At 44.7% G+C, this 23,692-nt stretch overlaps 1 protein-coding gene across 5 annotated transcripts in view; it reads right to left on the bottom strand.

The window, feature by feature from the left end:
- The window catches only part of LOC8027332 (alpha-tocopherol transfer protein-like), a 28,486-nt gene extending 16,537 nt beyond the window's left edge, over nucleotides 1-11,949 (bottom strand). The window contains exon 1 of one of the 5 annotated variants that reach the window (XM_040218219.2): nucleotides 11,882-11,949. The gene's annotated coding sequence lies outside the window, so the exon portion shown is untranslated. Of the gene's footprint in view, nucleotides 1-3,199; nucleotides 3,239-7,279; nucleotides 7,430-9,053; nucleotides 9,164-11,881 lie in introns of those variants that run through there. The other 4 variants (XM_040218213.2, XM_042286540.1, XM_040218218.3 and 1 more) reach the window with 4 other exon arrangements.
- Nucleotides 11,950-23,692: the final 11,743 nt, after the last annotated feature.

The raw sequence follows: 23,692 nt of genomic DNA, 5'->3' as shown, positions 1-23,692 counted from the left end.
GAGAAAGGGGGTTATCCTCAATAAAGTCTTCGTTCCGGGTGAACAGCTGAGACATTGTACTGTTTTTTTTTTTGCTCACAGTGTGCCGACAGTATGCCGACAGCATTGAGGTTTCTACATATTCCCGGTGGCCAGCAATTCAACGGTGACGAGAAGCTTAGCTTCTCGTCACCTGTGGATCGGTTGGGCAAACTAAAGACAGGGCAAACAGTTGAGATCAGCAGGAATCGCAGAGACGTGCGTCGCAAGGAACAAAAACGAGACTACAGCACCGGCGTTGCCAGACTGGAAGGAACACGGGAAAGTTATATGCGTTGTTTATGGCGAAACATATTGAAGGAAATGTTTCTTACATTTTCGCATATTCGTCGACAAACTCTAGCATAGTAGCTAAAATTTCTTCGTAGCATCGGAAGCAAATAAATTGGTCTTCAAGAATAACATTACTATATTTTGACTTAAAATACCATACTAGATCGATAACAACCAGCGGAAAAAGAGGATAAACAAAATGACTGGCTTGTTTCACCGATAGATGGCGCATCTTATTGCCCAATCAAAAAGAATTATTGTTGTTCTATATCCAGCCGTTTATTACAGTACCTAGGTACTTTTTCCTTTCTAGGCACCGTGGTTTACCAAAATGGGTTTACCATCGCTTCGAGAAAACCGGCCCTGGAGGCCTCCGGAAACTGATGAAGCTGCGGGGAAGAGAGCAGGGCGCTGCGAGGGTGTGCGTCCTACCCAGATGTGTTTCACCCTCGAACAGCGCAACCCAAGCTTCCACGCTGCGCCGTTTGGGGCCGGTGGTGCGCTGGAAGTTCGATCGCAGCCACTTACGTTGGCTCGGCACGAGCCACCCGAGGAAGCTCGCCGCTTGCAGCAGGAGCTGAGCCGGGACAGGCTGCTGCTTGCGCGCGCGTCCGTGGAGCATGACTACAGCGTCACGTTCTTTCCTAACTTGCAGAGCTTTTTTTTATGAATGTTTTAATACACATTTTTTTAATACGAGTTACTTTGCAGGAGCCATGCTCTCTCGCCTCCGCCTCGCCGTCATCTTGGTGCTTGTGCAGAAAAGATGCGACTGCCGGTCACTATTATTGAAGAGTGCGACTTCCTCAGCCTTAAATTCGGTGTTAGGAAGCTCATGCAATATAGCTTTGTTCTGTCGCGAACTGTTTAAACATTCGTGGAAGACGAAAACGCGTTTCCTATGCTTTCAGATAAAGCATCGATAGCTGGCAACCATGATTTGAAGCCAGAAGATGGTAAGTTTCGTTACTCTGAGACGTAGCTTATTTAGTGGTACTAGTCTCCTCCTTACATAAGAAAAGAAGGAAGTGGGTTTCTAAAACGCAGTGACGCATTTCCTTAAATGAAGTAATTTTCTTTCCTTGCGTAAGGTAAGGAAACACAGAAAGGAAAGGGCCCGTTGTTGAATTCGGAGGCCCGTCCTTCACGAGGACATCTGCATGGTTCCGATAACTGACCACAATCAAGCTCGACAGGTTTTCCATGCACGAGCGAACTGCTTTACCTTCTATTCCACGCTTCTTAAAGGGAAGCTACGGAGCTTCTTGAAAAAAATGAGTTAGAAGTGAATTCTAGTGTATTTTCACCTCGTGAACCTGAATAGCAAAACCATTTGCCGCGCAAGTGTTTTAAAACGCGAGAAAAACGCGAAAGACTGTCGCTGTCCGTGACGTCATCGATGGATCTTTTGGCTTCAGGCCTTTTTTCAAATTGCTCTTATTGCTCTCCGGCGCGTCGCATTGAAATATAATTGTGATATCTGCTATTCTAAAGGCCAAATGAATGCAATTCAAGCGTTTTTTCTCAAATGTAGAAGTGCCCCATCTTCCCTTTAAGGCCTGTTCACATATGCAGCGGAGCGCTACAAGCATAGCGCTGACCTCGAGCTAAGCGCGTGCTGATGCGAGCGTTCACCAGCTTTGTGTCGCACCGTCCAAACTGTTGCTCATGGCAGACGATAAGTAGCTGACGACACGTGAGGAGCGCTACATCAGCGCTTCGCTGCATGTGAGAACCGGCCTTTACACACGGGGTGATCATTTCATGGGCGTGCTGAATAAGACCCTGGCTGCTTGCCAAATGTGCTTGTCAGTAGGGAATTTTAGTAAACCGTTTCCGTGTTTCGCGTACCGCACTATCGGAGCCTTTGAATCATGCTTTCAAGCCTGCGCCTGGGGGATAACGTGACCGCGGGGCGCGCGCTTAAAAGCATGCTTAAAAGCATGCTTCAAAGGCTCCTGTAGTGTGGTACGCGGAACACGGTAACGGTGCTAAAAGTTTGCTAAAAGTCGCCAATGATAAAGTTACTGAATTTAATTAAAATGTTTGTTTAATGATGGAGCTGGGGGACCTGCATATTGGTGAATGTCGGCGCGGGAAGCTGATATATAACATTCGTCCGACTAATTGACTTCCCTTAGGCTACAGCAGCCGTCCTGGGTGTCCTCTTGTTCTTCTGTCTCGAATATCGCACAGTTTCTGCTATACTGGTCACAAAAAAAATCAAAACGCGTGTTAAAAAAATGTCTGACCTAAGCACTTCTTGTGAATTGTGAGTGCGAAAGCATGAACGTCGTTCTTCCGCTCCCTTAGTTCGCCTGCGGCGTAGTGGCATGGACGTGCATGGACATGCAGGTGGCGGCCGACGGTCGAGCGCGCACTCTCGTGAAGTGGCCGCGCAGCGCTTAGCTCAGCCGTGCAACCTCTACGGAGTTTGCCCGAGCGGGCTCTGCGGCCAGGCCCGCACCGCCGCACCTCGCCGGGCAGCTGCGTGTGCTGCGCCGTCATAGAGAGCGCTTCTCATGTGGTGGTTTTTGGAACTACGCCGCACGAAAGCCAATGGGAGCCTCGTTCCTTGAAACTATGACGCGCGCCAGCCAATGGGATCCAATCCATCAGATGTCCGCTATAGACGACAGACCTGGCTTCTGGACAGGGAAAGGTGTCGTTTGGCGCGGCTTCAAACCTGATGACATCGGTTCACTCCATGCGACAGTTAAAGGGGGGGGGGGGGGGTGCAACGATTTCCGGACTTTGGTCAAAAATTTGTGGAAGTTGCCCTCTGACACTTCCAAAGTAAAGAACAGAAACTTATTTTCGCCTGCGTGCCCTAGTTATGGCGCAAGAAAAAGATAAATATTGGCATTTCGGGCAACCCTCAACTTACTCCCAGTCTTCAGGGTCACACCTGGTACCTGGTCCCCCTCCTAGTGACGTCATTCGGAGTGCCGTGTAAGTTCCCGTGTGCTCTCTCGGAGGACGCTTCCTCTCCCTCTCTCCGCTGACATTGGCTGGTGTTAGGCTGCAGCTTAGAGCCGAGTGAGGTCACGTAATCTTCTCGCCGTAGTTCCTTCGGCTGTCACTTGCGGCTACAAGTGGGGGAAAAAGCTACACTTTTGCTTTGCAATTATGGAGCGAAATCCCGACATTTTTTAATGAAGGAGATGGTTTCTCTATCCTCTGGGACACGATAAACAACGTAAAAATGAAGAGATGCAAATTCTTTTAATCATAAAATCGTTGCACCCCCTCCCACTCTCCTTTTAATGCTTTCGCATTAATAGGAGAAACGCTCAAACTTACACAGACGCGCGCGCAAGCAGCTTGCTCCTGCTGCGAGAGGCGAGCTTCCTTGCGTGGCTCGTGCCGAGTTAACGAAAGTGACTGTGATGCAGAGCCGTATATGAAGAGAGTTTGGTCATTAATTGGTAAGAACAGGGCGAAAAAAAGGGCACGTCACTGGCCGAAATTGTTTCAATGAACTAGGGCGCGATGATTGACAGCTCTTGTGACCAACCACTAGCCACAAACAATCACAATTTCTAGGTAAGGATGAATGCAAGCATTTTATTTAAGCACGCTAGAGTTGCAATTTTCGACTGTTCGTAACCGAAAGGGCAACGTACGTGACGTTGTTGTCGTGGCGACATTCAGAACGCACCCAATACCTCTTTTGCTAGCACTCGCGGCCGCGGCCGCGGCGCTGCCACGGCCGCGTGGGAGTGGGCGATATAAACTGCGGATGAGTTCTGTAGGAGGTTTGACCCAAACCCTGAACGCGCAACCCACAATCGCAGTCCGGGCTCATGTTTCAGGCAATTTTTCTCGTCAATGTCACCTTTCCAGGCTCAGTAAACGCTCTCAGCAACTTGGACCTCTCATTTTTCCCCAACCTTTTGCAATTGTACATTCATGTTCTTTTAACCTCATCCAAATATATTAAAAAACCTGCGCCGCGCTTTTAAGGTCATCCCAGCTCATTCTTATTGCGCAAGTTCATTACGAGGGGAATATGCGGCGCTGGTGGCGGCGACGCTTTCGCCGCTCCATCCCGGCTCACGCCGGCCCCTGCTATTAACCAAACTCTCTCAATATACGGCTCTGCTGCGATGGGACTTCCAGCGCACCACCGGCACAGCGCCGGAGCTTGGGTTGTGCTGTTAGAGGGCCAAACACGTCAGACTAGGACGCACACCCTCGCAGTACTCTACTTCTCCACCCCGCAGTTTTATCAGTTTCCAGAGGCCTCCAAGAGGCGCAGCATCTGTCGACGGCCACGCGCTCCGCCGTTCGCATTTCATTCGAACCGATGGTACACAAAAATTGGGCAGCCCTGTGTCGATCTATAGACGCTTTACACACGCGCCAAATTACAGCCGCCATTGCTGACCTTCTCTTGTCTTACCGAGATGCCGAGCAACTGAAACGGTACTTGACGATCCTCTACAAAGGTCGATGCTTTAGAAAAGGACACAGTTGAATCTAATATGGCAATAAGCTGGCCTGCTATGGTAATGATGAAGTGAAATAAACGAAATAAGAGGAAACAAAAACTGAAGGTCAGTTATGGCGGCGTCCTTGCACAGCTGCTGCAAAGCGTCTATAGTACAGTAACTGCCATAGCTGCGACACGTCACGGCGAAGTCGTTGGTCATCCGCGTCACGTTCATGGAACGTAGGGTGCCCGAACACCGTACGGAACAAAATGGATATCTGACCATTTTGTTCCTAACGCTTTTATTTCTATCTTGTTCCGGAGCGCGTGAAAACGTGTCTCCCAGCACGAGCTCTTGGCATTCACATTGCTATACGTAGCTATACTATAACAACTTGTTTCCGTTTTCTTTTTTCAGAGAGCGCGTGCAGTGCGCATTGGCTACTATACTTCGTTCACCCTTAAGCTGAGACTGCAGCCAATGGCACAAGCACGAGAGCACGAGATCGCTGCTTTGAAAGAAGTTATTCCACAATCGAGTACTCGCGCTAGAAATGCACGTCTCAAAGCTAGGAGCACGGGTCAGCTCGCGCTTGTAGCAAATGACTACAGGCTCAGCTTATGGATGAACGCAGTATATAAAAAAAACCTAAGTATAAAACGGGTTGTTGACGCTGTGGCATAGCTCTGTGGTAACGGCACTCCGCACGCAGCGAACCCAGGTTCGTATCCCTTGGGCGGCGGGTGATCTTTTTCAAGTATTTGTCAACATCCACAACGGACACCCTGCACCCCACTACGCCAACTACAACATCGGCAACAACTACAACTACACTCTAAAAAACGGGGGAGGTAACATGAAAGACAAACCTATTTTGCTCCCTGTCGCCAACGGAGGACAAGGAACTTGCTCCCGTTCCTCCATTTCACCAAATTACGTGCAACGCCGTCTGGTGGCGTGTGAAAAATAGACGAGATCTCCTCCGTGTTCGCGGCGGCAGCAGCGATAGAACCGTATGAACTGCCCAATGTTTGAAACGACCACGTTTCGTGATATTTTTAAGTTTCCCAAGGGATTAGAGAGGAGTTTCATAAGCGACGGAAATGCCCAGACCTAACATTCTCAGAATAAAAAAAGGAAGTTCAGATGACAAACATTTTAGCGTTCGCGGTTTGCAATGTTCTACAGATACAAAAAATTTTCAAAATAATTTCTCACCTTGTGGCTTATTCGTAGTCCATTGGAATTCTCCCTAAGTCCGTGTTATTTACGGCAATACTGGGGCATTTTGATTAAATCGAACATATGTTTATAAAAGAGGTTATATCGATTACATGAATGCCATCTCTGCCCTGTTTTTTTTTTTTTTTTTTTGAGCTTGGTGGACGTTAGAATGGAGAATAATCGTCACGTTAATTGCATAATTAACTAAAAATTTTTCAGTCTTGAATTTTTACAGCCTTGAAAGAGATCAGCGTGAATTCTACCTGTTTAACATAATCCATGAGATTAATTATAACATTCAAATAACGGTTTCAATGAATTGATATCCTATGGCTTTTATTAATGCGCTGGATTAAGAGATATAAACTGTTCACTGTTAAAATTTCAAAGAAAGTTTAATTAGGAGTAATATTTGGTCAGCCTATACGTGTTTATGTGCCAAATGTAGCTGTCACCGGCGAAGTGGAAATCGAAAATAAATCTGCCATATATAGCAATCGGATGAACGTCGTATGAGTACATGAAGGGCGGTATTGGTTGGCCCGTCGCTTTACTGTTATTTGTTTGTATGTGGGAGTCTGTATCGTGTGTTCCGGCGTTTCCGTGTGTTTAGAGCATGAACAGCGAGGTAACTAAATTCAAGCGAAACAGTTCGCTGTAAAACTTTTCTCGCAACCTGAAAAAAAAAGCGAAAAATGTTTTGTTCACAAATTTTTAAAATCAAAACTTGTTATTCTTACAAATCTCTGTTATTTCTGAAAACAGAAACTGTCTTTGCACTAGCTTGAAGAACAATAATCCCGCTTTTTTTTCTAACAAAAACTCTAATAGAAGACCTGAAACTGTTCTTGTAATAGGCGGGGTAACAGAAATTCGGTCATTTTACAGAAGGGGCGAAAACCGAAAAGATGGTTTTTTAACGGGAAATTACACCAACAGAAAGACAAGGAAACAGATAACTTGTGGCAGGAGAGCTGCCAAGAAAATGGCGAGATAAATACCAGCGACACAGTTCGAGACATGTTTGTCCCCTTCTTCGCCCGTCGTCTCCGCTTTTTTTCAAGTAAGTATAACATCAACAAACTCACCAGTTTACCTACTCTTTTTTCAAGCCTTTTTTTTCTTTTATTGCAAAATTATTTCTTGCAGTGTATCTTTCATTTCTTGTTACTACAGTATTAAGTTCTCGTTCTGAAAACCATGGCTCCGTGAGGGTTTTAACGCGAGGTTTCGCCATTTCGTAAACAGTTAATTTTGAAAGAGATGTATTATATGTTGGTTCTCAAGAAATAAAGAAAGTGACTTACGGGACTTTTACCAATGATGTTTACTGCAGCACTCTAGCATTCACAATGTGCGCAGCGCTGCTTTGTGTCGTTTCTTGCAGCGTGATCTCGCGATGAACGTTACGTGAGATATCAGCGCGACAACCGACATTTAGAAGCGCTTAGCGACCGACAAGTATATCGAGAGCGTTGCCCCGTTTCTTGTCGTGTTGATATGACAAATCCCAAGGTAACAACAATAGCAACGAAGGTCAGAATACTGAGGATAACGGGACTTCCATTCCCACACGAGCCAAAGGGCATGAGGCGATGTTATTGAATCTACGGCAGCTGTCGGGTTTGAGGCTTTCGATGGTATGCCAGCCTGGACGTCACATTGTTCCAAACGCTGCAATCGGGATGTCGGGTAAAGATAAATAATCACCTGTATTTTGTTCAATTGACAGGGATATGTCAAGGATTCGCCCACCCAAGCATAACTCGTGCCGCGTCCGAGTCAATCCGCTTGCCTTCTTTGATTAACCAACTGTCAGTTGAATTGTTCTTGATATTTACTACGCTTACCTTACACATATTACAGGCATATCAACACAACCCTTCAAATATGTTTTATTTCGCAAGACAACTACGTACTGAAAGAAGTTTAGAATACGTGGTAACGCTCGAAGACAAGGACAAAAGGAGCTGAAGTGGACAGGACTGTGAGCAGGGTACTGTCCGCCTTTTGGCCTTGTCTTCGAGTGCTAGTGCGCATCCTCAAATTCAACATGAACTCGCCCAACAATCATCACCGAAAGAAGTACTAATATATTTTAGTCAATGGTAATCCAGAAGACACGCTTAAAGGCCGACGTACCAACCTCGGTTTTCTGCAGGGAAAATAATCATTTTGCGATTTCCCCTCCTAAGCTGCGAAGGGTTGCATGTTGGGGCAAGATAAAAAGTGGAAAGGCGGGTGAAAGTGGAAAATTCGAAGTGTACATTGGCCTTTAATAAAAAAACAGGGATCGAGCCAGATGCAAAGCGAGACTGCAACCATACGAAAACTCGCTCTCACGACATCGAGGCACAAAACGCGTGCCAAATTTCTCAGTGTTACGTGGTGTACGCACTTCCATTTTTTACGCGCAGGAAAGACAAAGAAATACATCAAAGTCGCCTTTGTTGTAGGTTTAAAATATTAGTCAGACTAATGCCGAAATGACGCGAGAGCTCAGAACGTCACCGCCGGGTGTCACATCCGGCAGGATCAACGGTTGAGCTATTCCCACACACACGCTGCGTAAATTTCGGCTCACAACTAGCACCGAAACAACCGAAACTTTTTAGGCACGCAACACATGACTCAATCAACACGTTGACACAATACCGACAACACCATCAACACTAAACATACCGCGATACACGAAACCAACGAAACACGAAACCACGGAATGGCTACCACTGCGACGGCAGCGTTGACGGTGGACGTCGAAATAATAAAGCCGCTTTCTTGGCATTTCACGGATATGACGTCACGGACGTTGAAATACGTTTAAGATATTTTGATGGTGAACGTCGAAATAGGCACTGACATTACTTATGATGTTTACCTTGTAGCATTAAACGTAGTTTTATATATATATATATATATATATATATATATATATATATATATATATATATATATTTTTTTTTTTATATTCCTGGTTTTGTGCTGTTCACACAGAATTCATCACCCCGAACGTGACATCCATTCCAAAATGCAGGCAGCATACGTTTTTCAAAACAAAACAAAAATTCGACGAAAACTTACCAGTTATCCAAAGTTCCCTAGCGCAAATGTCTGAGCGACGCAGAGAGCCCCTTCCGACTGCTTTTGCGTCGCAACTTGGCGACGAATTAACGTGAGAGGGCAGCGAGCCAACCGCCGACCGACGAGGCATTCAGAAGCAAAACAATTTACTCGATGCATCGCCCTCGTTTTTTTTTTTTTTTTGTTTTGTTCCGTCTTGATAAGGACGGTACGTCAGAGGCAACTAGACGTACCGCATTGCTCGCATTGTGATTGAGGATAACAGAAGCGCCATGGCTGCACACACCAAAGGATATACGGCGCTGGTTAAAAACTCGCTCCATCTATCGGCGGCAAAGCCGATAAATGGATTACTTTTGATAGCATGTCGCGTGTCTCCAAGCTCTGGATACCGGAACGTGTTGAAGACGAAACGAAATACTGACAATGTAGCACACATGAATTCTTTGTCTTTTACATTATTATCCTTGACTTGCTTGCCCGTGCATGCTATTTAATACCGGGTATTTCTAATTTATTCGCTTACTTATAGTGATTACCTGACTGTCCAATGATACGTCATGAAGGGCATGAATTTTGCTTTTATTAGCCCTTTTTTTTTGCTCATCAACACCTTTCCCATGTCCCTTCCACGTGTTAGTGAGAAAATAATGTACCTGTTCTGGAGTGAAATGTTGGAATTTTTTTTGCAGGAGCTCGCATGTCTAACTTAGAGCTTTTTTAGCAACGAATGGTCGTGTTTAACCCAAATTAATGCTCGCCGGGAAACACCGACAGCCTTACTCCCAGCCGAAGCTAACAGTTTCGTTATGTACAGTGCTCAGGGGGGCTATGCTCGGCAAATATTTAGTTTCTCCTAAAAAAAACGGAAGTGACGGAACTGATGATATCGCGTCTGATTGGTTACAGGCTCAAATGACGAAAGTTCCCTCTTTCGTCATTTGAGCCCCCCTGCTCACGTTATGCGAAGGTGGAGGGATAATATAATGTGATAATGAGGATTGGTGAGAAAGAGCCTTTATTGTTATCCGTGCGAGTTAAGTTTAGTCATTTTTTTCAACCTTACATTTGAAGTACTGGTTTCAGAACCGAATGCAATGCCTCATGCTAAGAGCAAATGAGATCAATCAGTCAGCGTCAAAAGCGCACTATCGCGCTGTTTGTCATCTTCCCTTCCATGGTTCCAGAGCCAATCATAAACTGAAAAGGCCAATTGACTTGCCCTGACACAGCTTGATTTGTACCATTAGCTGACACTGATAGTGTCTGCTGAGTTTGTACTTAAGCCGAAACGAAGTACGGCTCTTACTCTCCAAGAACGGCAAATACTGTATTTTTGTTTCGACTGTGGTCCCCGGGCTGTGTATGTTTAGAAGTTGAAACTTTATGCGATGAGAACTATCTAAGTTTCTGACTACTCAAAGTGCTGTGTTTAAATTTATTAAAAAAAAAGACAAAAAAAAAAAAAAAGAAGAAACGAGGACGGATTAGCCGTTATTTCGCGTTCTAGATAGTACTTCATTTTCGCCAGACGTGACACATTTCGTGAATGGCAGAGCTTGTTACTGAACATTCATATATATTTATATATGATATATACAGGCTTCTTTGTGTGCTAAGAAAGCAAATACTGCTTTTGTCTCTCTCTGTGTTTCTGTCTTTTGGTGTGTGTGTCTTTTGACTTTTGGTGTGTGTATGGGCTAGGCACCGGGTGCGGGCTATGCACCACTGCGGACTGTCTGAAGAAATATTTGTCAGTCTTGTGTTAATCGAGAGTAACAGAAATGGCTGGGACACTTCGAGGTGAAGTTGTTGGACATCGACGGTCGCGTTTACGCTCAAGGGGGTGCGTGAACAAAAGCGTCAAAAAACAATATAGATAAATATAGAATAGGCATATTTGTGTTCTATAAATATTAATATAGAATATATTGATAAATTTAGTATAGAACAGGGTAGATGGTCGTAACGCTCGCCCTGAACAAACGCTCACCGAGCAGCACTGTGCATGAAAATCATGCAATACAATACAATACAAGACAATGCAGAGCACACGTTCGTCTGCTTTTTTTGCGGGCGTTATGTTGACGCCAGAACGCCGAGCTGTGATTGGCTCGATTGGAAGGACATTGGGTGGACCTCAAGGCAGCTAGCATTAAGGTCTACCGACTATCCTTCCTATCAAAGCCAGTCAGATCTTCGTTTTCTCATGATCTCACCGCAACTCCTGATCGAAAAGTCAGACCAACTTGGGCTTCACATAGGCATGCATGTCTATCTTACCATTGTGTTCCGAAAGCTTCAGTTTCTTTTTTGTTCCGAAGCGCATGAAAGTGCGTCTGCCGGAACCGAGTATTCACAGTGCTACTGGCGCTACGACGGCATTTTGTTATCGGCTACTGGTTTTTGTTTAACCAGAGAGCTTGTTCAGGGGGCTTCAGGAACTACTGAAACCCTAAGGGTTGTTAGCTCTGAGGCGTAGCTCTGTTCTGACGCCTCCGCTTCGCAAGCAGCAGACCCAGATTCAATTCCCGCGGGCAGCGAGCGATCTTCTTCAAGGATTTGCCGACGACGGATACCCTGAGCCCTATTACGCCAACTAGAACATCAACAAGCCCTATTAAGCAAACTAGAACATAAGCTATACATCAACTACAACATCAACAACAGACGTCATTTCTAGTGGTGGGAAGGGCATATAACAGTTATCGCTGTAAAACAGTTTTTTTTTTTATCAATCGACATTCGACTTTGTGGGCTAGATACTTGGTGCGGGCGATAAAACGTCAAATGTTCAATTTCAGGGCTTTTAGGCTTCCAGCACTCACCTGGTTGACGCGTGAACCGAAGACAGCGGTTTGCCGCCGCCGTGCGTGCAGCGAAATCTAGGCACTCGGACTCATAGCGCGCCCAGCTTTCCGCGTATATCTCGGCTACCGCGACGAGATCCTATTTCCGAGTTTCGAGTGGCCGTGTATGCGCATTCGCGTCCTTCAGGGTGGAGAAAGATAGAGTGAGAGAGAGAGAGAGAGAGAAGGGTGTTTGAAGCTGCACTTTCCACTTGTCGTCCTTCACTTCATTCGGGTACAGCGCGGCGCAGGTTGTTGTTGACACGTTTTATTATCTTGAAAATGAAATGAGCCGCTGGCTTGCTTAAAGGGGCCCTGCAATGACCTTTTTACTAATTTTTAAATTGCACCGAACCTGAGCGCACTGAACATAGTAACTTAGTGAAACTTTTCTTTTCTCGAAATTCCCTTTATATTAGAAGTTATAGGCAAATTAAGATTACAAAAACAAGCAAAAAATAACCTCCCCATGACGTCCTTGGTTGCTTGAGAGTGGCCGTGAACTAGAGAAGAAGTTGTGGGCTCATCGAGCGCTCACGGCTGCCGCGCTCCGAGTCGACGGCGCGAGAGGGCGCCACTAAAGCATGTTCTCGATATGTTGTATGCAGCGGGCAGCCAGAGCGGCTCTCATTGCATTTGCTGCGCGATTAAAGGCTAATTCGGCATGACACTTCATTGGCCGCAAACGACAGCAAACACGGGGTAAAGATCAGTTCAGAATGGGAGCTACTTTGCGCTGCCACACCGCGAAACGGCCAAACCGCAAGACAAAGCTTCTTGCCGAAGGCCTTCGGAACGCTCGGAGCCGGTCGATGCTCCTGCCCAAACGACCGCAGCGCCGCCGCGTACATCCGGGACCTTTCCGTGTCGGCGCCTCATCCCACTACTCTTTTCTAGTATGCACCACCTTTTCTACCGCTTGGTGGCGGGTATGTCGACGGGTCATTGCTTGTTTCCGTACTTTATGAACTGCATTCGTTTCTTTTTTGATCAAAAATACTGAACAAAAACTACTTTTATAAATATGTGAAACGGTTCGCGCCACTTATATTTTGTATTTCGACTAAAACGAAGCTTTTAGCGGCTCTGACCAGTAGTAAGCCCAGGACCAAAGACGTCAGATTTTGCGCGCTTTCGGTACCGCGGGTCGCCCTCGTCGGTGGAGGAGGTTTCCGCGTCTTCCGGTTAAAATATGACGCACTGATATTTAGTTACTCTTCCCGTGCCTGCTGGCTTGCCCGAACCCCAAGAGACGTGGAAACCGCAAAAAAGGTAGACGCTTAAATATGATTGCAGGGCCCCTTTAAGAGAGCGAGACAGATGGCGTTGAGGAAAGGAGTAAACAAATACTTTATTCATCTGAGACGGTGCCGTGGCCGTGCGAAGAGGGATTCTGTACAAAAGGGACAGAGAGAAAGATACAGAAAGGGAGAAAGTGTTATAGGTACAAAGCAAGGCTCGCTGCCAGGGCGTATTTGAAATCTACCCTTCTGCCATCTTGAGACCGGTTCCGACACTACGACAAGGAAGCGGAGCGCGGGAAGTTCTAATATGATACTGGTTTGGGAAGGAAGGAGAAGTGCCTAAGATCGGAGGACGTAAAAGTTTCGGTTCATCAATTCGTAGAGCCTTGCATATCGGCGGATTACCCGCGAATCATCCGCGCTTATCCGCAAAAACTGGTGGATGCGGATGCAAATGAATCAGATTTGGAGAATTGAGTATCGAATGCGAATGCCTCGGGTGGCGGATGCGGATCGGATACGGATATCTTCGGGTCCAGATCTACATTTTATCTGAGTCGGCACATAAAAGTGTGCGACCGCAGAGTGTAGAGTGAATAAGTGAGTGATACTATGAAGTACATCATCGAATGTATTGCGGGAGCAAACTACTCCCTCAGGTAAAAGGTGCCAATCGGGGAGAAAATTGTTTTTTCCGTCAGGAAAGATTTGATTCTCGCCGAAGTTCGCTTTAGAACGTTCTATCTCGCCAAAAATGCTGTCCCTAGAAAAAGTAAAAAAAAAAAAAAAAAAAATGTAGGTGCTTCAGTCATCTCGGAAAGCCTGTTCTTGTTTGGCGGGTAAAGACAGGAAAACGTTCTTTGGGTAATTAAAATCCAAATCGTAGAAGCAGAAGAAGCCTCCCAGTGGCTTCTGTGGTAGATCGAGGAGTCTGGATTCGATCCTCTGGAGTGGTGGAACTTGAGCCAGCACAAGGTTCTGCACTTCATTTTTGTAGCGGAGTTCGTGCATGCCACCCCAGTATTAAATGAACCAACTGAGAGAAACTTCTCATTAGCGGCTATTAATTCAAGAGAGGCGAACCAGTTTGAATCCGTCCATGTTGACTGTATTCTGTTTCTTCAACAGAACAACCTCGACAAGTGCAACGTTGCGCGTCTGCGTGCGTTTTTTTTTTTTTTTTTTCTCGTCAGTTGGCACCTAGCTGCTTTTAAACATATGATTCCCAGCGTGCATTTGAGGGATCATGTTTAAAACTGAAATCGATCGGAAGTGTTGATATTATTGAGTCTTGTGATATTTCTCCAGTGGTGTATTTACGCCTTAACAAATATACACGAGCATTGCTTGCTGCAGTGAGTGAGTGCCTTTCCTCTCCCACTCATTTATTGTTTGGCCTAAATAAAATCACAAAATGCTATTAGTCTGTCATTTGTTAATTTTTGTTTATAAAATGATTGCCTGCTTGAGGTGGGTTTTGCATACCAAAAAGGAAAATAAATATTAAAATTTTCTTCCTTTCGAGTGCACCTCCTCGACAGAGTGTCAGTGTCACGGAGTTACAAGACGATCTCATAACTGCCATCAGCTTTCCAGCAAAGCGAAGTGTCTCTGGAAGGATTAGAGCTTATTTTAGAAATGCAATAAAACAGAATACTATAAAATTACTTTCACCGTGTTCTTACACGAAGGGTTTGTTGTATAAAGGTAAACAGACGGCCTTTAAAACACCATCTAGATGTGTTTTTTTTTTTGTTTTCTTTTTATTCACGCTTGTTTTTATGGTATAAAATGAACGCACAGATTGAGGGTGGGGTGTGGTTATGAATTTTGCGCATGCGGTTCAGATTTGGACACAAAGTCTGTGGATGCGGATACTAGTATTTAAGAACATTGCGCATCCGGTTCAAATGCAAATATGAAGTCCTAGAATGCGGATCGGATGCAGATGATCAAACGGTTATCCGCGCAGGGCTCTATCGATTCGATAGCCATTTTCGTAGCCTATTATCATCTGTGACCTTCGAAGGCCAATCATTAAAAGCTTCGAAAATACCGACAACGTCCGAACAGACTCCTGTGGGAAGCCATTTGTAAGGGTGGTCTTTTCCACATAAAACCAGATGCCTGGATCCGCGTTCTAACTTTAATAGCAGAGCATTGAAAGCTCCGCCCAATCGCGAACCAAGATTCGACTGACCACGTCCCTCCTGGACAACACAGCATGCCGAACGACTCAACACACCATCATCATGACGCAGCGTGAACATTATGGACGTCTGAGTCAGTAGCGAACTCATCCGAGACTGCGGTCGAAAATATGAAAGAAAGCAGCATCGACAACGAAGAGTGGATCAAGGCACCAACCACGTACGCGCTCACATAAAACACTGTCCAATTCTGGTTGGAGTTCGGGAACAGTTTTTAAATAGCCGAACGTCTGTGATGGACGCACAGTGATATTTGCCGCTACGAAGCCTGACCAAAAGCTAGCAACTGTAAGCAGCTTGAGGCTCTTCAACACCCTAGAGAAGCTTTATCCGGAGTGCGTTCTTCAGATTCGCCCCAACGAGCACCTCAACGTCACCGCCGCTGATGTGCGCAACGGACAAACAACAAAGATTTCCGCTGAGATGCCCTGAAATCTGTGATGTCTCTTTCAGCGCCCAGCAATTGCTCGATTGTCCCACATCAATTTCTGTCATCAAAAATGTCGACGATGCCAAACCCTTTCAGAATCTAAAATTTACAAAAAACCTGTGATCGGATGACCGCAAAGCCAGGGTACGTCGTCTTGGGGGAAAGGATATGGTAAAGCTACCATTCAACCGTTTTTCTATGCCAAGTTTCGTGCTGCTAGGACGAGTACGACACAAAGTGACAGAACTCAAGCCCCGTCCAGTTAGTGTCTAAACTGTGGTGGTTTCAGACACTTTGCAGTCTCAGGCATCTGCGCTTCCATATGCTCTCGATGTGTAGAGCCGCAACCTATAACTAACACCACGAGCAGCCCCAAACACAAATCCACCGTGACTGAGTGTGTAAACTGTGGAAGAAGTACATGAGGCTACAACCCCAGCGTGTTCAAAATGGAGAGAATAGCAAAATATTGTCACGTATGGGAAGAGAAACGCCGTTTACTACCGATCTGCCAGTCTTATTGTAAAGCAGAATTCAGGAGCTACACAATAACGCATTCACAATGTGGTCGCCAACAGCACCTGCAAGGAAAGTAGAGAAGCTCCTGTGCAGGACACGCAAACACCAGCCCTTGATGATACGGGACCAAGCTATGCCGCTACACTCAGGACCCGTCCTAAAAATATATATCAAAAGACCACCTAATAACTGTCTCGGTATTCAGTAGGACCCGAAAGAAATGCGACTGACTTCTTGTTACGGCAAACCAAAAATAACGTTTATACCCTCGTGTCCCTCAACAAGCCACGCACCCCAAAGCACGCGCGTGCGTGCCTCGCTTATAGAAAGCGGGAAGTTCAAATGAGGCTCATGCCACATCTTCTGGGAATAAATAAGAGTTTCGGGTAGTCTGTAGTTATTCACTAAACCACTGGGGGGGGGGGGGGGGGGGGGGCAAGCACTTTTCTTCGAGCCCCCGTCACTGCCACGGGAAATCTGCAGTTCTGAGTCGATGACTGCGACTGCGAAGCCTGCTGCAGTGTTGGTGGGTGCTCCATGACGTCCTCCCCGGGTAAGGCAGGTTCGTCAGGAGCGGCCGTGTTGGCTGGTTAGAATACCAGAGCGTCGCGCTGGCCACAATGAGCCGGAATTCGGGTGAGGGCTATTCGTTTGCGACGGACTTCCCCTTTTGTGGTTCTGTCCCTGATGACCTGGATGTGCACGCTTGACGGTCAGAAGATCTGTGCACTGAAAAAGAGACTGAAAAAGAACTGTACAGTGAAGCGAATATTCTCGTTTACCGTTGGTTTGCGAAAATGACGGTGTCCCATAATGTACTGCAGACTACAGGTTCATTGCCGTCATTACTACGGTAAAAGTTAAACTGCCATTTAAGTCACCAGATGGCACTGAATTCCGGAAAGGGTCTATAGTGCTCATTCTGAAGAAAGATGGGAGCATACGGATGTGCCTAGATCCTCGCAAACTAAACGTGGAAATTAACCGGGAACATTACCGAATCCCAACAAAAGAAGAAATTTTCAGCAAACTGAGGAACTGCAACATTTTTTACTCTGCGTGACGCAAATAAAGCATTTTGGCATATGGTTTTAGATGCGCCCAGCTCTTTCATGTGCACTTTTGCTGCTCCATGGGATTAAGTAACTGCTGATCGTTAACGGGTTTCACTTCTTGAAACAAAATGCAGTCATCAGCCTAAAATCTCATGTCAACGCCACCGAAAGTTTCAACGTCAGTAACAAAGATAAGAAATAAAAGGGGGTCCCAATAAAAGCAAGAAATAAGGCATTTGTATGCCTTATTTCTTGTTTTGTTGTTTTGCGTTTTGTACGGGCTCTTGAGTTTGTACCCTGCCCACCCTGCTTGGACCACGTGTGGTCTGCAGTATTTAATACACAAATAAAAAAAGATAGATCACTGAGGGACTCCCGAACACGTTAGCCGGATCAGAACATAAAAAAAAATCGACAAGCCGTTGAGAAATTTTCAAGCCTTGGGTAACCTTTGAGTTATTTAGGATATGTGCAAGTTTCAACAGCACTTTAGGATAAGAAAACAGATTGAACGTTTTCGAGTAATCGATGAATATAATATCAACCTGTCCTTGTCGGTTCAGAACTTTTGCCATGTCATGCGTCCTTTCAGCCAGCTGCGTATTTGTTAAAAGACCGCGCCGGAAACAATGTTGGCCATGGCAGAAGAAATTCTCTTTCAAGAAAAAAAATATATAGCTAGCACAGGACGATAAAAACGATATGGGTACCTTGCGTCCGCTTGAAGCCGCTCCCGATCACCTAGCGAACAGCGCCGCGCGCGGCCTCTTTTGAGTCAGCGTAGGCCTCCGCCGCCGCTCACGTCGCTCCCGCGCTTGCGCCAGTGTAATAGATCACGCAGGCATGTCGACTTTCCAACACCCACCGGTGTACCACTGCAGTCGAGCTCCGACTGCCGAGGTCGGTTCCCGATGAGTGGGCGCGACGCCGCCGCGAGAGGCGCGCGTATCGGGACTGAGTTACATCTGCATGGTGGCCAAGGCCTATAGCTGTTCAGCTATAACGCATCCCCCATTTGTAAGGGCGGATGACATTTGCAGCTTTCCACTGAACGGGAACAGCTGCGTTCGACTAGGATCGCGTCAATAAAACAAAGATAAACCTTGCCCACTATTCGGTGTTTCGTCTTTAAAATGCGTTAGGCATGTTAACAGTGGCCTGAGACTTTTGGTTATCGACGATAAGCAAAATATATAAAATGCGTTATTATATACTTCAATGTCAAGAATGCAGTAATCAGTGAACAGTGGAGTGGCCAGAGAAACACCACTATCTTCGCAGAAACTGGAGCAGAAATGTTTTCTGTTTCTTCCCAGTAAAAAAGTTCATGGTCGATCCACAGCTTATCCTTCACCAAATTCACTTTGGATCCGTCTTGTTTGCACTCTCTGGCGCTGTCTCAAATAGTCTTACGTTTTGCGATAGAATCACGTGAGCAATCATCAATAATTGAAATAAGTGATCCCATGAGTTTTGAACAGGACTTAAAAATTGCAGATTTTTCTTTTGAGTTAAATAATGTCATGATTACAGGGCAGGTGTTTCCCTTCTTTTCTGACCCACACGGTAAATACGCTGCTTCGAGGTTGCCGCAATACCTAACTGAATGCGAGAAATGTCGTCAATTACTTTCTCCCAAAGTGCGCTTGGTTTTTGATCCGGCTCCTCAGAGGCCAAAGATCAATGTTTTGGCTTATTTTGCCCCGCCTTACCTCACCTCTGGAAACAGCGCACAAATAACGAGGAAAAGGAAGGTATAGACGCTGGATTTCACCTGAATATTAATTAAAAGAAAAAGCATCGCACAATCCACAGCACTATCGCGCCGACACGTGGGAAGGGGGGGGGGGGGGGGGGGGGGTGCAGGCTGTATATATGCCGCAATTGTCTTATTAAAAAGGAAAAGAGTGATCTAAAGGGCCGTGATGACCAGACTTGGAAAGCAGTCCGTTACGAGTAACGGATTACTTGCAATCTGTTACTTTTTCAAGTAATTTTGTAACGCCACGTAATTTTTTTCGAAAGTAATTTGTAATGCAATTTCGCTACAAAATATTGGTAACAGATTACTTTAATTACTCGTTACTTTTAAAAATATGAGCATAATACAGTAACTGAAGCAATGCGAGCAGAACATTCAGCAGTATAAAGAGAGCAAGTTCCATAAAATAGAAAACATCAGGAAGGGGATATTAGCCGAAAAGAAAACACGATTTTTTTTTTGTATGACCGGTCATTAGAATTAACAAAAAAATTGGGCGAGGCTTGTAGAAATTTACGAAAGACAAAGGTCAAATAAGACAACGCCGAGTAGGCTCTCCCGTCACCTTCTATCGTGTTTTTTTTTCTTCTCCCGGGCAGTAGAAAGCTCTTTCTGTTTATTTTTTTTCTTCTTTTACACCGTTTAACCCTTTCCAACTTCTTCGACGTCTCCCGCCACCTGCACAGAGATCAAAAGCGGGTCCGTACTCCCTCGATTCGCGGGTTCACAACTCACGTAAAAGACGATGTAGCCTCGCGCGAGGGGTCGCATTCTCTTTGTCTTTGATGTGCGCTACAGTATCCTAGCACGCTCTTGAGGCACGGCTGAAAAGTGCCCGGCTCGATGCTTAGAGCATTGTCTTTGAGGCTACGGGGTATACTTGTTTACTCGTTTGGCCATGGTGGTCGAGTCCACTCCTCACTTTACAGTCAACTGTAAACATAAAAAGGGGGGGGGGGGGGGGGGGGCAGGCCTTCTAAGGAGTGCGGACAGAGAAAGAGAACGCGTGAAAGGGGTTAATAATCTATTGTTTTGTGAGAGCGATGGCCACCGCGTCTCTCGCTCTCTATGCTCTCCCCTCCCTTGGTCTGCACGAATATTGGTGTGAAAGTGAGAACCGATGAACGATCGATAACCCGTAACCGCCACTTTTTCTGACTGGTAGAGTTTTCGGTCATGAGTGTTCGTCGTCTCCATGGTCATCTCTTAATGAGATATTAAAAAATTAGGTCATTAAGGAGAACGAAACCTGGTTAACTGGTCACAGAAAACTGGTTAACTGAACACATACATGACACTGAAATATTTCCACCCCACATGAACTACAATATCTATCGTCATGACCGGCGCTTGAGAAGGGGCGGTGGCGTCCTAGTTGCCATAAAAGATAACATATCCTCCTTCTGCATCAACCGCGATACTAATCTTGAGCTAATGTGGGTATGCGTCACATCACCCATTTCCGAAATAATAATCGGAATCTGCTACAGAGCACCCGACAGCAACAATGACTTCACTGATAAGCTGCGCAACGCGCTCTACGAGCTTAGAAACACTCGCCGTACAGCATCATTCTTCCTTTTCGGGGATTTTAACTTCCCAAATATCAACTGGACAGATCTAACAGTCGCAAACAAATCTGCAGAAAATGAATCTAGAAAATTTCTCGACCTAACTCTTGATTTTACGTTCACTCAAGTCATCATGCAACCAACAAGACTCGTCAACACACTTGATCTTTTATTTTCTACCACCCCCGAATATATTCAGAACATCACTCATTCGCCAGGGTTAAGCGATCATCAAATGCTGTACGTAACATTGTCGCTTCCCATTAACAGAAAAGCGCCTACACAAAAGTTTATTTATTTATTTATTTATTTATTGTACATACCCTCAAGCGCCGAAGCATTGTAGAGGGGAGGGGCAAAGCAAAATAAAACAAACTGACAAAACAATAAAAAACAAACAACAAGAAATTGAAATATCAAAAACACACAGCCATTGGCAAAAAGCGGCAAGCAATATATTTTACGGAAAAAAATAAACAAAATAAAATGACTCATGTTGGCTCACCAAACAGAAATGTAGACAAAGATTGGCGAAAAAGAGAATAATCAGGTATAGTTGCGATATCTGCTGGAAGGTGGTTCCAGTCGTTTGATGTATGCGGGATAAATGAATAAAAAAAAGTGTTTGTTTGGCAACGTGTTAATCCAACTTTATTCCGATGGTCCAGACGGGAAGAGTAATAGCTAGGCAATGTAAAGAAATGGTCTCGCAGCGACTGATGATGATACACTTTATGAAACAGGCAAAGTCGAAAAAACTTTCTGCGCAATGACAAAGAGGGTAACAATAAACTGGATTTCATTGATGATATGCTAGCTGTTCGATTATAATTAGACAGAATGAAACGAACGGCGTTATTTTGAACTAGTTCGAGAGCTTTATGCAGAAACGTGTGGTTAGGATCCGAAATAGAGGCTGCGTATTCCAATTTTGACCGTACAAGAGTGTTATAAAGAAGAAGTTTTAAGTTAACTGGGGCCGTTCTGAAGTTTCGTCGTAAGTATCCTAACATGCGGTTAGCGTTGGCGATTATTATATCAATATGAGGCTTCCAGGTTAATGTCGACGATATAGTAACACCCAGATAACGGTATGAGTTTACAGATTCAAGTTGAATGTCGGTTAGTGTATATTTTGAAGGGCGTGCGCCTTGCCGGGAAACGCGCATTAGTTTGCATTTGTTAGGGTTTAATTCCATACGCCATTTTTTGCACCAAAGAGTAATATTATTTAAATCAGATTGCAAAATGCGTACGTCATCATCATCATGAACTTCCCGATAAATTACACAGTCATCTGCATATAAATGCATGGAGGAAGAAACACAACTTGGTAAATCATTAATGAATATTAGAAAAAGAAGAGGGCCTAAAACTGAACCTTGGGGTACGCCCGATACAACATCAGTCAGGGATGAATTAACGCCATTTAGAGTTACATATTGTGAGCGGTTGGTTAGAAAGCATTCCAGCCAGGTTAACAAGTTAGGATCTAGGCTTAATGAAGAAAGTTTAAGCATTAGTAACTTATGATTAACCTTGTCGAATGCTTTAGAAAAATCGAGAAAAATACAGTCAGCCTGATGGTTTTTGTCCAGTATAGCATGCAAACAATGGGTGAAATGAAGCAGCTGCGTTTCACAAGAAAATGAGCGACGGAAACCATGTTGAGCAGGAGCGAAAAATGAATTGGATTCTAAGTAATTGAAAATATGAGAGTACAAAATGTGCTCCATTATTTTACAAGGAATACTTGTTAGTGAAATGGGTCGATAATTTAATGGAGAATGCTTGTTACCGGACTTATGCAGTGGAACCACCTTCGCAGTTTTCCATTCTATTGGGAGCGTTCCACACTCAAGAGATTGCTGGAAAATTTTGGCCAAAAAAAAGGATGAGTACATTTTAGTTTGTCTTAGAAATTTTGAGTTAATATTATCGCTTCCACATGACGATGATACTTTCAAAGAATCAATTAACTTTACAATTCCAGTAGGTTCCATGGAAATTGGAAACATAGGGCTAAACTCACAACGTGGAACGTCATACGATACATTTCCATCAGCTACAGAAAAACTATTTGAAAAAACATTATTAAACACTGATGGATATTCTGCTGGAGGGATTAACGCCCCAGACTCATCGCTAAGAGAAATTAATCCGTCGTCATTTATATTAACAGTCTTCCAGAACTTTTTGGGGTCATTCAACAATAGACCCTGTAAAGTGTTCTTAAAAAAAATTCTCTTTGACGTCAGATACAGCTCGGGAATATTCGACCTCAGCTGCAAAGTATGCTTCCCACCTATCAATCGTGTTACGTTGTTTAGCTGAACGAAAAAGTCGCTGTTTTTTATTGGAAAGACGTTTTAGGGTGTTAGTATACCAAGGTGCTTTAGCATCAGATTGAATACGCCTGACGGGTACATGCGCATCAATCAGTTCGTTTACTTTTAAACAAAATAATCTCCAATTTTCCTGCACGCTTCGCTAAAGACTATAAGAGAGGAGACTTCACATCCATTAATCATGCACTGCAGGCCTATTACAATGACTTTAGTAGAACATTTAGCTCTAGAAATATTGAAGATAACTGGAATATATTCCGAACCAAGCTCAACGACCTCATCAACATATTTATCCCGACTGTCTGTGTTAAATCGGACAGAAACCACCCCTGGTTTAATAAAACTCTCAAGTCACTAAATAACAAAAAGAAACGCCTCTATCGAAAAGCTAAACAGAGCGGGCTTACCCAACATTGGGATGCCCATGGAATCATTTCAAGAGAATATACCGCAAATATCAAGCGTGCCAAGACAAAATTCCTATCTGATGACATGCCCTCTATCCTTCGATCTAATCCAACTCGATTTTGGCAACTTTTATCACCAAAATATCAATCGCGATCACTGGAACTAACCGACAGCAATAACGACCCAATCATCGACAGTGAATGTGCAACGGCCCTAAACGACTTCTTTGTATCTGTATTCACG

The sequence above is a fragment of the Ixodes scapularis genome, unplaced genomic scaffold (assembly GCF_016920785.2).
Source record: "Ixodes scapularis isolate PalLabHiFi unplaced genomic scaffold, ASM1692078v2 PGA_scaffold7__128_contigs__length_106722199, whole genome shotgun sequence".
NCBI classification, from domain to species: domain Eukaryota; kingdom Metazoa; phylum Arthropoda; class Arachnida; order Ixodida; family Ixodidae; genus Ixodes; species Ixodes scapularis.
The sequence above is the reverse complement of the archived record's forward strand: the minus strand, read 5'-3'. Positions and strand labels throughout refer to the sequence as shown.